Source organism: Emys orbicularis, chromosome 6, assembly GCF_028017835.1.
Source record: "Emys orbicularis isolate rEmyOrb1 chromosome 6, rEmyOrb1.hap1, whole genome shotgun sequence".
Classification (NCBI taxonomy): domain Eukaryota; kingdom Metazoa; phylum Chordata; order Testudines; family Emydidae; genus Emys; species Emys orbicularis.
In genome coordinates, this window is record NC_088688.1 from 16,755,226 (window position 1) to 16,768,617 (window position 13,392).

Consider the following 13,392-nt stretch of genomic DNA (forward strand, 5'->3'; position numbering starts at 1 on the left):
GACTGTGTAAACATGGTACCTATTCACCATCTTTTCCATATACAGTAACTCCTCACTTAATGTTGTAGTTGTGTTCCTGAAAAATGCGACTTTTAGCGAAACGATGTTAAGCGAATCCAATTTCCCCATAAGAATTCATGTAAATAGGGGGGTTAGGTTCCAGGGAATTTTTTTTTGCCACACAAAAAGCATTATATACATTTTAAACAAGCAATTTAATACAGCTCCCCTACGCCTCCCCGCCCCCCCAGCGCCTCCTGCCTGCTGGCGGAGCCTGTGGATCAGTGCCTTCCCCCTGCCCCCTCCTGTCCGTGGCAATCAGCTGTCTTGCGGCATTCAGGAGGCTGGGGGGAGGAGCAAGGACGCTGCGCGCAGCCTCTCCCCTGCCTTCCGAACGCCGCAAAACCAGCTGATTGCCGCAGGCAGGGGGGAGGGGGGGCTGCCAGCTGTGGACAAAGCAGGTGGCCAAACGACGTTATAGGGGAACATTGCACAACTTGAAACGAGCATGTTCTGTAATGGAGCAGGGACGTAACATCGAAACAACGTTAAGCGAGAGGACGTTAAGTGGGGAGTTACTGTATGTATTTGATTCATAGCTGTTGTCTTGGGTGACAGAGTGAGGGTAGGGTTTTTTTGTCTACTATTTCTGCTAATCCTGCAGAGGCAGCACAGCTAAGCTAGATCCTTGTGTATCATCAGTAGAAAGGTTTACTGTGTTCCAGTTACAGGACCAATCTGTTACATTTGTAAAATGTCATTAAAAGCAATAGGTGCGCACAGGTGGAGGCTGAGAAAAACAAACAGATAAACTCTTTAAAGGTAGTTAAGACTTCAGATTTGGTTGTTCCACAAGGAAAAGAGGCTATCTACATTTTTGAATTGTTGTCTTCTCTTAATTAAATTAAGATGAAATATTATTGCTACTGAAATTTGTCTCAAAGCATTTCTTGAATTCCTCTTATTCTGTTTTGTACAATTGTGCCAAATATTTTTTTATTTTCTTTTGTGTTGTCCTTGCTTTAGTATAAATGGATATGCCATTTCCGCCACCACCATCAGTGAGAGAGCCAGCATTGATGTTGTTTAACTTAATTCAAATTAAAGAAAAATTCTAATACCTAAAGAATAGTATGGATAACATCCATCTACTGCTTGTCATCTATATCCGTACCAGTGTAGTGCTATAGTAGTACTGCTTGCTGTTGTGTGCTGATGGTGCTAGTATCTACAAATCTGTGTTTTGTTGTTGTTGTTCCTCATTCAGGCAAGTAGAGAGAATTTGATGTGGCTGGGAAAGCATCTACACTTGGGGCATTCGGGCATATCTGCATCAAGACATAAAGGGTGCTTTGTTTGTTTGTGGGCTTCGCTTTATTAAGTTTATTGTGGAAACTCTCATTCTAACACTGCAGTAGTAGAAGACCATGAAACTAATGTAATAACCAGTTAAAATGGACAGTTTGATAACCAGCTGCTACAAATAAATAATAAGTTCGTTGGAAGCTGAATATAATTTTATTTTTCCCTCCAGTTTTGCTTCTAAAGGACCAGAAATATTTACTCATTCAAATTTGCCTTCCCTAAGGATACATTTTGGGGCATCAATTCTGGAATTGTTTTTCATCATTGAAAGTTTCATCATAGTGCACTCTAGATATTAGATTGTAAGTTTATGTATGTGTTTGATGGTGTACGTCACAGTGGAGTCCAACCCTGTTGTGGCCTCTGGGTGCTCCTGTAATATAAATGTTAAATTAAAAAATCTATAGTTTATGTAAACCCTCGAGCAATAAGAGATTGTCTCCTTAAAATGTTAGTCTTCAGTCATGAAGAAATCTGTCACGAAGTAGATTGTGTCCACTAATGTGCTTGTCTTAGAAAGTATTACAGAAACAGATCAAGTGGCTGATGGTCAAATGATGATTTTTTTTTTTTTTTTTATCATTGCCTTCAGTGCTGTAGCCCGAGCAGAAACACAGTGTACTATACATGGTGAATATCTCCATATACCTCAAAGTTGCCTGAAAGGCATCAGCAAGAGCCCGAAGTTGTCATCTTTTTATAGTAAAATTTGGAAATGTTTGAATTCATTTTGAAATCTTCTAAATCTGAGGATAACCTATTTTAAAATCCAGAATAGGAAGCTCTGGATGATTCGGTGCACAATAACACGAGGCGTATCCAGTTGAAACTTGGCCTTAACACCATCTGCAAAGATAGTATCAAAGTAATAGACCATCTTCTCCTCTAAAATCAGATTGTGTTTTGTATCAGTAGCTGGTTATCAAATTGTGTATTTTAGCTTGGTTGATAAGTTAAAATGTTGCTTGTCTTCCTGACAAAATAATTGTCTTCAAACTTTCTAACTCTTGTGGCCAATAGCTTGCAATCTTTATTCTCCCTCTTAAATCAAATCAAACTATCTTTCAGTTGCAGCTGCTGCTAAAATGTCCCAGTTTGCAAAGCTCTAAAACTTGATACACAGCCTGCTGTAGGTTGGCTTGAAAAATAAACCTCTGCTGGACTTTTTGTCAAAGGATAAATTGCCTATGATTGAACTATCTATCTGTAGCTGAAAATCTCAAACCCAGTCACAACAGATCTCTCTATTCAGAGCACTGACAGATGGCACGTTCAAACCAGGACTCCGCCTCAGCCATGCTTATTAGTACACTTCTTCCAAGGCATTACTTTTGTGGCTGACATCCAGGGCCGGCTCCAGGCACCAGCTTCTCAAGCAGGTGCTTGGGGCGGCCGCTCTGGAGAGGGGCGGCAGGTCCAGGTATTCGGCGGCAATTCGGCGGACAGTCCCTCACTCAGCCTGGGAGTGAAGGACCTCCCGCCGAATTGCTGCCGCAGATCGCGATTGCGGCTTTTTTTTTTTTTTTTTTTTTTTTGGTTTTGGCTGCTTGGGGCGGCCAAAACCCTGGAGCCGGCCCTGCTAACATCAACTAGGCCCGCTCTCTTAACATCTGGTAGCTTAGTTCAGTCACTCTGCTCAGCCCCTCCTCCTCTTATTACTTTTAGACAGATCAGTACTTTTTGCTGTAGTCACACTCAGCCCCTTCAACAACCCTTTTTGCTGGCACCTTAGTGTTGCTGTGCCTGTCATTCAGCATACCTCCCTTTCCTTGTCTGGCAGGCAGAAAACCTGATGCTTATAAGAACAGGAGTACTTGTGGCACCTTAGAGACTAACAAATTTATTTGAGCATAAGCTTTCGTGGGCTACATCCCACTTCTTCAGATGCATAGAATGGAACATATATTGAGGATATATATATAGATATAGATATAGATATATACACACACATACAGAGAGCATGAAAAGGTGGGAGTTGTCTTACCAACTCTGAGAGGCCAATTAAGTAAGAGAGAAAACTTTTGAAGTGATAATCAAGATAGATAATCAATATATATCTCCTCAATATATGTTCCATTCTATGCATCTGAAGAGCTTATGCTCAAATAAATTTGCTAGTCTCTAAGGTGCCACAAGTACTCCTGTTCTTTTTGCGGATACAGACTAACACGGCTGCTACTCTGAAACCTGATGCTTATAGTATTTCTACTTGTCCCAGGCTGCTGCACAATAGGATTTTTCTCAGTCTGTGAAATTGTCAGGGTTGTAATTTGGTCTAAAGGTCCTTTATAATTGATGGTTATATACAAGGAAGGAACACAGATTAACGTTGAGACCCCCAGTCAGGTATGAAAGTACTTGATTAGGATATGATTGAAACACATCAGAATAGAACCCCAGAATTGCCTTTTTACAAAGTAATTTTTCAGAGGCAAACCTCAATTTAAGGTTCCTAATTTAAAGGCTCAGACATCAGGAAATAAAAAGTTAAGGTTTTCATAGTTATGACAGTTTGGCTACATTGCAAGCATTGTATTTTTGATCCTTTTCATTTTGATTGGTTGGTTGGAGGGTTTTTCTTGCGGGGGAGGGGCTCAAATGTATGTCATAAAATATATCACTTGTGCACTATGGTTGAATTGAGAACACTAACTCATTCATTTACTGAGCTAAATACACCTGTGTCAGCTGTGCCATAAGAGCTTTGTACGATATTCAAGGTATAGATAATTTCTTTATCACCTAGCTTGGGGGGGAAAAAACTGCAGCTGTTGGAGTCCAATGTCAGATTGTACATTACCTTTGAATCTATTAATATTGAGAAGATCGTTATTTAATCATTTTTTCTGGTATAACAGTTTTTTTCATCTATAACAGAGTAGGAGGGAAAGCTAATTTGTGGTGTTGCACATTTAGTTCAAGAGATTAGACTGCCATTTATTGCCAAACTCTTTCAGTTGATTTGTAATGTGGATAGTAGTCATTTATCTGAGACCTCAGTGGATGGAAATCTTGCTTTCAGATATAAGACAAGCACTTTGGGGCAGATTTTTAAAGGTATTTAGATGTGTAAATGTACAACTGGGCACTTAGGTGCCTAGTGGGATTTTCAAAGGTGCCTATCTAAAGCTTTAAAAATGCCATTAAATTTTATGTTTAGTTAGAAATGTATACTTTGAGTACTTTAGGATGAAATAAATACCTGAGAACAAAAAAAAAAAAAGTCTCAGTCTAGTCTCACTGCAGCTTTCTCACTTTGGCTTTCTCAGAAATCTGTTTCAATGTTAGCGATGTTATGAGACAGGTATTGAATTTATCAGCATTTACAGGGGATGAATTACCTCATCTGAGACCGCTAAACATGCATCTTCCTGGCTGTTGGCCATTACATTGAAAATATAAGAATTTAATTTGGGTTCTAACTGTTTCAAACTTTAGCCCATATACTGTTACTATTCATTGAAATCAATGGGATTTCTGTGTGTGGATCTAGATCAGCATATGGCTCTCTTCCTGCCTTCACTCTGCCCCTTCTGATCTTGTTTTTGTTTTATTTTTAGCTGTTTTAAAAGTATCTGCTAGAGATACTTTGGCAATCTTGAGAGATGAGCACTATCTTTATATTTTACATTTAAATTGTATACTGGTAAAAGAACTGATAATAGTCATATTACATTTTTAGGGTTAAACCTTCAACATTTGTATCACCTTAATGTTGTATACTTGCCATTTAAAAATCTAGTGCTTACCTAGTATTTCTTCCTTGGAAGGGTTCTAATGTTAAACGCATGAGCTAATGTGAAGCATTGTCTTCCATTTGAACTAACTGGTGGGGGAAAAACAAGTAACTCCTCTTCTCTTTTCACCATTTAAGCCCCTCAACTGGACAAAAACGAAAGTTAGAGCCCTGAGTTTGTCATACAGTATTGAACATATATGAAACCTTTTTTTCCTTTTGGTTCATATGAAAGTGCATTGTGCACCACCACAACTACATTGAATTTAAGCTTCTTGCACATGTTTTCATAAGTCCACCTCCCCCTTCTTATCCACTCTTGACTCTGTTCATGTCTATATTTGCTAACAGCCCACACAGTGCCAGTCTTGATGTTATGTTTGTCTGCTTCTCCCACAAGCATCTTTGGACTTTTCACTCCACCCCATCTGCCGAGATTGTCCTTCCTGACCTGATCAGAAGGGGAGGTAGCCATGCAGAACTGTGATCTCTCCTGAAGACTCACTTTGGCTGTGATGCCTACAGAAACTAATAGTCTGATGATAAGATTGTAGTAACTTTGAAATAATATATATTTCAATTAAAATTTTTCTTACCCAGGCATTATCAGTTACATCTTGTTTGCTTTACTTCAATATTCTTTCCCTTTTACCCAAACCTTTCTCTGTTTGTCGGTCTGTTTGTCTTTAAAACATGTAAACTCTTTGTGCAGGCAGCATGTCTTCATTTGTTTAGAAAATACCTAGCATACTGTGGATGCCGTCAGTTATAATAAATAGTAATGAAGTGGGGGAACCTTGTGGCTGTTTGCCCACACTTTAGGGCAATTATCCAGTGGTATTTTGGGTTTGTTTCTTGATTAAATTGACCTCTACACTGTTGTGATTGGCTTAACCACTAGTGTAAATCAGTATGAACATTGGCCCTGAGTCTGCCATCTTGCCCAAAGACATTTGTTGGACTGCTGATAACATGTATCCACTTCTATTGGCATCCTTCCTTAGCTTCTCATTTCCTTCCTTAATAAACTAATCTAGTTTTCCTTCACTGAGAGCACCTTCTGCCTTCTGTCCCTTTGGGCCAAACAGTAGCTTGTCCCGCCTCAACTGTTATGTAGTGTGGCTGATTTTTTAATAGCTGACTAGCATAGTGTTCAGCTTTTTAAAACCAAGTCTGACAAAATGTTTATGGATTGTATTTTGTAAAAAATGTTAAAGGTCATCTGTCAACGGAAAAAGTGCCTATTTTTGCTTCCTTTTTGATATATGAAGAAGAACCTGAAAGATTTTTAGAAATTACAGGTTTCTACTTTTCAAGCACTGGCAAATTAGTAGGTTTGTGACAATGAAAGAGAGGTTGGGGTTTGGAGGGAGGGATTTTTTTGTCATCATTTAAAACATTGTTTATTTGGCTTTTTCATATATGTGGGGTTGTTTTTGTTTGTTAATTTCAACACTCCTGTACTTCAGCTGAGGGTGTAAGCTCCCACTTCAGTTCTCTACTTGTCCAAGGAGTCCTTCAGTAAAAGCATGGAAATCATATCCTAATGTTGCTAACATCAAAGCAGAAAAAGTTTGTTTAAAAACTAAACCAAACCTTTCACGCCCTCTTCAGAATAAAAAACAGAGGCATAAATATGTTTTGTTTTTTTTCCCCTCTTTGACCACAGGATATGTCAAGGGGCTTCCTTTGTTGAAACTTCTTGATAGTTCTAAGGCCTCATTTATGCTGGAGAATTTGGTATATTAAATAACTATCTCTTAAATGCTCAGCATGCTGCACACAAATTTGCTGCCAGTATTCGAAAGGCCTCATATCATTTCTGTTGTTCCTGCTTTGAGCGAGTCTAAACACTTGTTCTTCGCCCAGGCTAGCCTGTAGTATTACCTTCCTACCGTAGATAAGGAATACTGTCAAACTAGCTGGAATACTAATTTTCCCATCGCTGTTCACTCCTTTGGGTCTTCTCTGGGTTGCTTTTTGTATTTCACTGTCCTGGGGTCAAGTTGACCAGAAGCACCCCATCTGCATCAATAGGACTGCTTTTCAGTGCCTCACAACTTGACTGGCAATGAGTTTTTCAGTAGTTCACACAGAAAATCCTACCTCTGAGCACTTGGCTTGGCCGCCATTTTGGGGTGATGTTATAGCAGGGGTGGGCAAACTTTTTGGCCCAGGGGCCACATTGGGGTTGCGCAACTGTATGGAGGGCCGGGTAGGGAAGGCTGTGCCCCCCCAAACAGCCTGGTATCCGCCCCGTCCCACTTCCCGCCTCCTGACTGCTCCCCTCCTGGGACCCCCGCCCCCTATCCAACCCCCCTGCTCCCTGTCCACTGACTGCCCCGACCCCTATCCACACCCCCGCCCCCTGACAACTCCCCCCCAGGACTCCCATCCCCTATCCAACTGCCCTCTGCTTCTGGTCCCCTGACCACCCCATCCCGGGACCCCCACCGCCCCTAACTGCCCCCCAGGATCCCACCTCCTTATCCACCCCCCCCGTTCCCCATCCCCTGACTGCCCCCCCCAGAACCTCTGCCCCCTCCTCCCTGACTGCCCCCCAGGACTCCCCGCTCCCTTACCCAATGCCCCCGTTCCCCGCCCCCTTACCAGCAGCAGGAGCTCGCAGCCGCGACACCCGGCCAGAGCCAGCTGCGCTCCTCACGCTGCCCAGCGGGAACGATGGGCCAGAGTGCGGCAGCGTGGCTGCGGGGGAGGAGGGACAGTGGGGGAGGGTACGGGGATTAGGCTCCCCGGCCGGTAGCTCAGGGGCCGGGCAGGACAGACCCGCAGGCCGGATGTGGCCCGCGGGCCGTAGTTTGCCCATGTCTGTGTTATAGAAATTGCTGCTGTTATCAGGGATGTAGCATAGCAGTTGTTCTGGGAATTGGTTCCCAAGGGACATTTTGCTTGCACCTCTGTATTCCACAGCTTTGTGTGGACATGAGGATAATGGAAGTGAAATAGCACTGCAATGTAGACACTGAGTAATGTCAATTACATACAAATCATTACTAGCATTTTAAGTATAGACAATATAATTTCCATTGTAGATGGACCTAAATGCTTGCAAATTACCGGTATATCTTTATTGTTCTGGTATGAAAATGAGGAGGCATGTGGCACCCGCCTACCATTGTTAATTTTAAACAGCTGCCTCCTACTTTGAATTTCTTTGCCTAGTTTAAAAGGATATATCACCCTTCACTACCTCGGTATAGTCCTGAGTAGGAATTAGTGTTTCGTTCATTCAGGTGGAGAGAAGTGTGACAGTGGAATTTTCGGTTCAGTTTGACTTTTAAGGAGGGTTTTTGAAGAATTGGCTAGTAATAAATTGTTCAGTGGGACAGTAGCATCTTGGTTAGCTGTTTTTTCAATCTGTATTTTAAGTATTTGGCTATTTTAATTTGTTCCTGTTGTTTCCCAAACATATTTTTTCCTTACTTGATACATTACGTTTGTAGATCACTGTATAAAACACTAGTTGTTACACGTCTTTCTTTTTACAAAAGCAGACCAGTTAAAGTTGAGTTTTGAATTCTATAACTTAAGCATATTTAGTTTCTCGTAGGGTTGCTAACTTTACATAGCTTCTATTTAGGGCTGATCTACACTGAAAACTTAACATCGGCATAGCTATGTTTCTCAGGGGTGAAAAATCAACTCCCCTGAAAGCTGTAGCTATGCTGATTTAAGCCCCGATGTAGACAGTACTAGGTTGACCGAAGAATTCTTGCATCAGTTTAGCTACCATCTCTAGGGGAGATGGATTTAACTACAGCGATGGGAGAATCCCTCTCGTCACTGTAGGGCGTATCTACAGTCAAGTGCTGTAGGGGTGTGGCTGCAGCTGTGCCACCATAGTGTTTTACGTGTAGACATATTCTTAGGATTGTGTAGTTATGTGCAATACGGTGTTAAAAGCACCTCTCCCCCCCCCCCCCCCCCCGGCCCATATTATCCAAATGAAGGCTTTAACTCCATTTTTCTGAAGAGGGAATTTTTTAGAGGATGGGATTGAAAATTGTGAGGTTTGGGCTTGTTTCTGAATTTTATTTGGCCACCAGATTAATTTGTGGTGATAGTTAGCTGGACTGGTATATTGAAAGATATCGAAATACAGAATCCCACTCTAAAATCGGTCCATGTATATATGTCCATTTCTGGGTCATCTGTTGTCCCCACTTTCCTCCTGTGCTCTATACCTTGCTCACCCTTCCCTTCTCCGCATTGGTACTGGAGGTTTTATGGTTATAGAACTGGGGCGGATATATTTTCAGTTTATTTGGGTTCCTGTAAGCCTCATGAGGTAAGGCTGACAACTCCACTGAACTGGTGGTCTCCTGCTGTTTTTTTTCCTCCTGTTGCTGCCACTACTTTTTTCCCCATCCCTGAAGTCACAGAGACAGGAGTGGAGGTTCTTTGCAGAGCATTTGCTATATGCATCCGAAGAAGTGGGTTGTAGCCCACGAAAGCTTATGCTCTAATAAATTTGTTAGTCTCTAAGGTGCCACAAGTACTCCTGTTATTTTTGCAGAGCATATTCAACTCTGCTTCCCCCAGCAATAATTTCACGCCTGAGATGAGGTGAGAGACCCTTCACCCAATGCATATGTTAAACCCTATGTATTTTGTATAACAAGAATAATAAAACATGGTGCTGCATATAAGTGTGATCTAGAAATTTTATGTTCAAATGCATGCTGGGATTTATACTTGGAAGCTGTTACTTTCTAAATATATAATTAATCAAATCCCCCATTTTTAATTTATACAATTAAAAGAAAGTAAATAGGGTATTTTAAGATACCCTGCATATGTGAAGTAATCATCCTGTAAGGGGAGGGATAGCTCAGTGGCCTGCTAAACCCAGGGTTGTGAGTTCAATCCTTGAGGGGGCCATTTAGGGATCTGGGGCAAAAATCTGTCTGGGGATTGGTCCTGCTTTGAGCAGGGGGTTGGACTAGATGACCTCCTGAGGTCCCTTCCAACCCTGATATTCAATGATTCTATAAGTGCCCAGGTGTTATAATTTGCAAGTCATTTTTTTTGTAGTGGCAGGGGAGAAATGGAGGGTGTTTATCTTTGAAGCTGGCATTACTACTTTTTTTTTTAAATATCAGGTAGCTATTTTCCATTGAATCCTCAATCAAATATGCTTGTTTAACCATTTTTGGGACATGGATGTTTCTGTAGCAGTTTCTATAGAGTACCAGGATATATCTGTTTGATTTGGATAAACACACTTGCTAGTTGTGCAGTTACATCACTGAATAGTAAAGTGGCAAACCAGTGGTATTTTAGCTATCCTAATTAGACTTCCTGGGAATCACACCATTTGGAAGACTGGGAAAATTCAACTCCAAAATAATATTGTTTGGTTGAATACTCAGTCAGACCATAGTGTGGTATCCTAAATTGTGTAAGCTTTTTCTTTGAAACCAGAAGGACCTGGCCGGGGCGCTGGGTCAGGGGCCGCACCAGCGGCTCAGTCCCGCTCTGGCCGGGGCGCCGGGTTGGGGGCCAAACCACGTGGCTTGGCCCTGCTCCTGCTGGGGCGCAGGGTTGGGGGGCCGCACCAAGCCACTCGGCCCTGCTCCGGCACTCCAGCCAGGACGCAAGGTCAGGGGCCGCACCACATGGCTCCTGGAAGCCACGGCATGGCCCCGCTTCGGCTCTTACGTGCCCCAATGGGAGCTACAGGGGCAGTGTCTGCGGATGGGGCAGCGTGTAAAGCCGCCTGGCCACACCTCTGCATAGGAGCCGGAGAAGGGACATGCCACTGCTTCTGGGAGCCGCTTGAGGTAAGTGCCGCTCAGAGCCTACACCTCCTGAGCCTCTCCCCGAGTCCCATCCCCTGCCCTAGCCCTGATCTCCCCCCCTGCTCTCCAAACCCCTTAATCCCAGCCCGGAGCACCCTCCTGCACCCCAAACCTCTCATTCCCAGACCCCACACCCCCAGCTGGAACCTGCACCCCTTCCTGCACCCCTACCCTAGCTCTGATCCCCCTCCCGGCCTTCGAACCCCCTCGGTCCCAGCCCAGAGCACCCTCCTACATCTCAAACTCCTCATCCCTAGCCCCACCCCAGAGCCCGCACCCCAACCCCAATTTGTGAGCATTCATGGCCCTCCATATAATTTCTATTCCCCGATGTGGCCCTTGGGCCAAAAACTTTGCCCACCCCCGATCTAGACCATCCCAGACTGGTGTTTGTCTAACCTGCTCTTAAAAATCCCCAAATTCCACAACCTCCCTAGGCAATTTATTCCAGTGCTTAACTACCCTGACAGGAAGTTTTTCCTAATGTCCACCGTAAACCACCCTTGCTGCAATTTACGCCCATTGCTTCTTGTCCTATCCTCAGAGGTTAAGAACAACAGTTTTTCTCCCTCCTCCTTGTAACAACCTTTTATGTACTTAAAACCTGTTATCATGCCCCCTCTCAGTCTTCTCTTCTCCAGACTAAACAAACCCAATTTTTTCAATCTTCCCTCATAGGTCATGTTTTCTAGTCCTTTAATCTTTTTTGTTGTTCTTTTCTGGACTCTCTCCAATTTGTCCACATCTTTCCAGAAATGTGGCACCCAGAACTGGACACAATACTCCAGTTGAGGCCTAATCAGCGCGGAGTAGAGCTGAAGAATTACTTCTCGTGTATTGCTTACAATGCTCCTGCTAATGCATTCCAGAATGATGTTTGCTTATTCTGCAACAGCGTTACACTGTTGACTCATATTTAGCTAATTGAACTAACCTCGTTATCTCTAGCCTGACTCACTCTTGCTTGCATATTTATACCTGCCTCTGGAAACTTCCACTACATGCATCCGAAGAAGTGGGTATTCACCCACGAAAGCTCATGCTCCAATACGTCTGTTAGTCTATAAGGTGCCACAGGACTCTTTGCTGCTTTTACAGATCCAGACTAACATGGCTACCCCTTTGATATTTAGCTTGTGATCCACTATGACCCCCAGATCCCTTTTCGCAGTACTCCTTCCTAGGCAGTCATTTCCCATTTTGTATGTGTGCAACAGATTGTTCCTTCCTAAGTGGAGTACTTTGCATTTGTCCTTACTGAATTTCATCCTATTTACTTCAAACCATTTCTCCAGTTTGTCCAAATCATTTTGAATTTTAATCCTATCCTCCAAAGCAGTTGCAACCCCTCGCAGCTTGGTATCGTCCACAAACGTTATAGGTGTACACTCTATGCCACTCTAAGCCATTATCTAAATTATTGATGAAGATATTGAACAGAAACAGACCCAGAACAGATCCCTGCAGGACCCCACTCGTTATGCCCTTCCAGCACGACTGTGAACCACTGATAACTACTCTCTGGGAACGATTTTCCAACCAGTTACGCACCCACCTTATAGTAGCTCCATCTAGGTTGTATTTCCCTAGTTTGTTTATGAGAAGGTCATGCGAGACAGTATCAAAAGTCTTACTAAAGTCAAGATATACCACATCTACCGCTTCCCCCCATCCACAAGGCTTGTTACTCCTTCAAAGAAAGCTATCCAGTTGGTTTGACACGATTTGTTCTTGACAAATCCATGCTGACTGTTATTTATCACCTTATTATCTTCTAGGTGTTTGCAAATTGATTGCTTAATTATTTGCTCCATTATCTTTCCGGGTACAGGCGTTAAGCTGACTGGAAGAGACCTCAGGAGATCATCTAGTCCAAAGCAGGACTCTTGTAGACATAGGTTATAGAAAATATAGTAGCACTCACAGGAAGGAAACCTTGTCTGTAAATTGCATACATACTTGATACATCAACTTTCTCCTAGTAGTATCTCAATTTTTTTAACGATTTCTTTAACTTGGGGCAATTTATTCTTTTCCACTAAAAAGCTACCAGTAGCCTAGCAGCTACTAACAGTGGAAATTTTAATTCCAACAATTTGCAGTATTTGCTTACAGATCACAATCCAGTACACTTTAATAATGGCCATGTCTACCACATACACATAAAATCACCTGTTTCTGAACAATTTCTCCAACATTTATACCACCCAATCTGTCTTTTGTTTAATCTTACTGATATGAGGTACTACAAATCAGTCTTTCTGGCCCTCTTTTTTTCAAATCCGAGCCCACTCACCCAGGGTTATTTGTCTACTCAGCTCCTTTTCTCATAAAATATATAATATATGATCATTTTGTTGTCAAAACTGATTATTAATTAGATTTTTTTTGTTTCTAATAAAACTTTTTGTATAGAAGTTTCTTTAGAAAGTTGAAACATATTGCCAAGGTACTGGTTCAGTTAAAGTT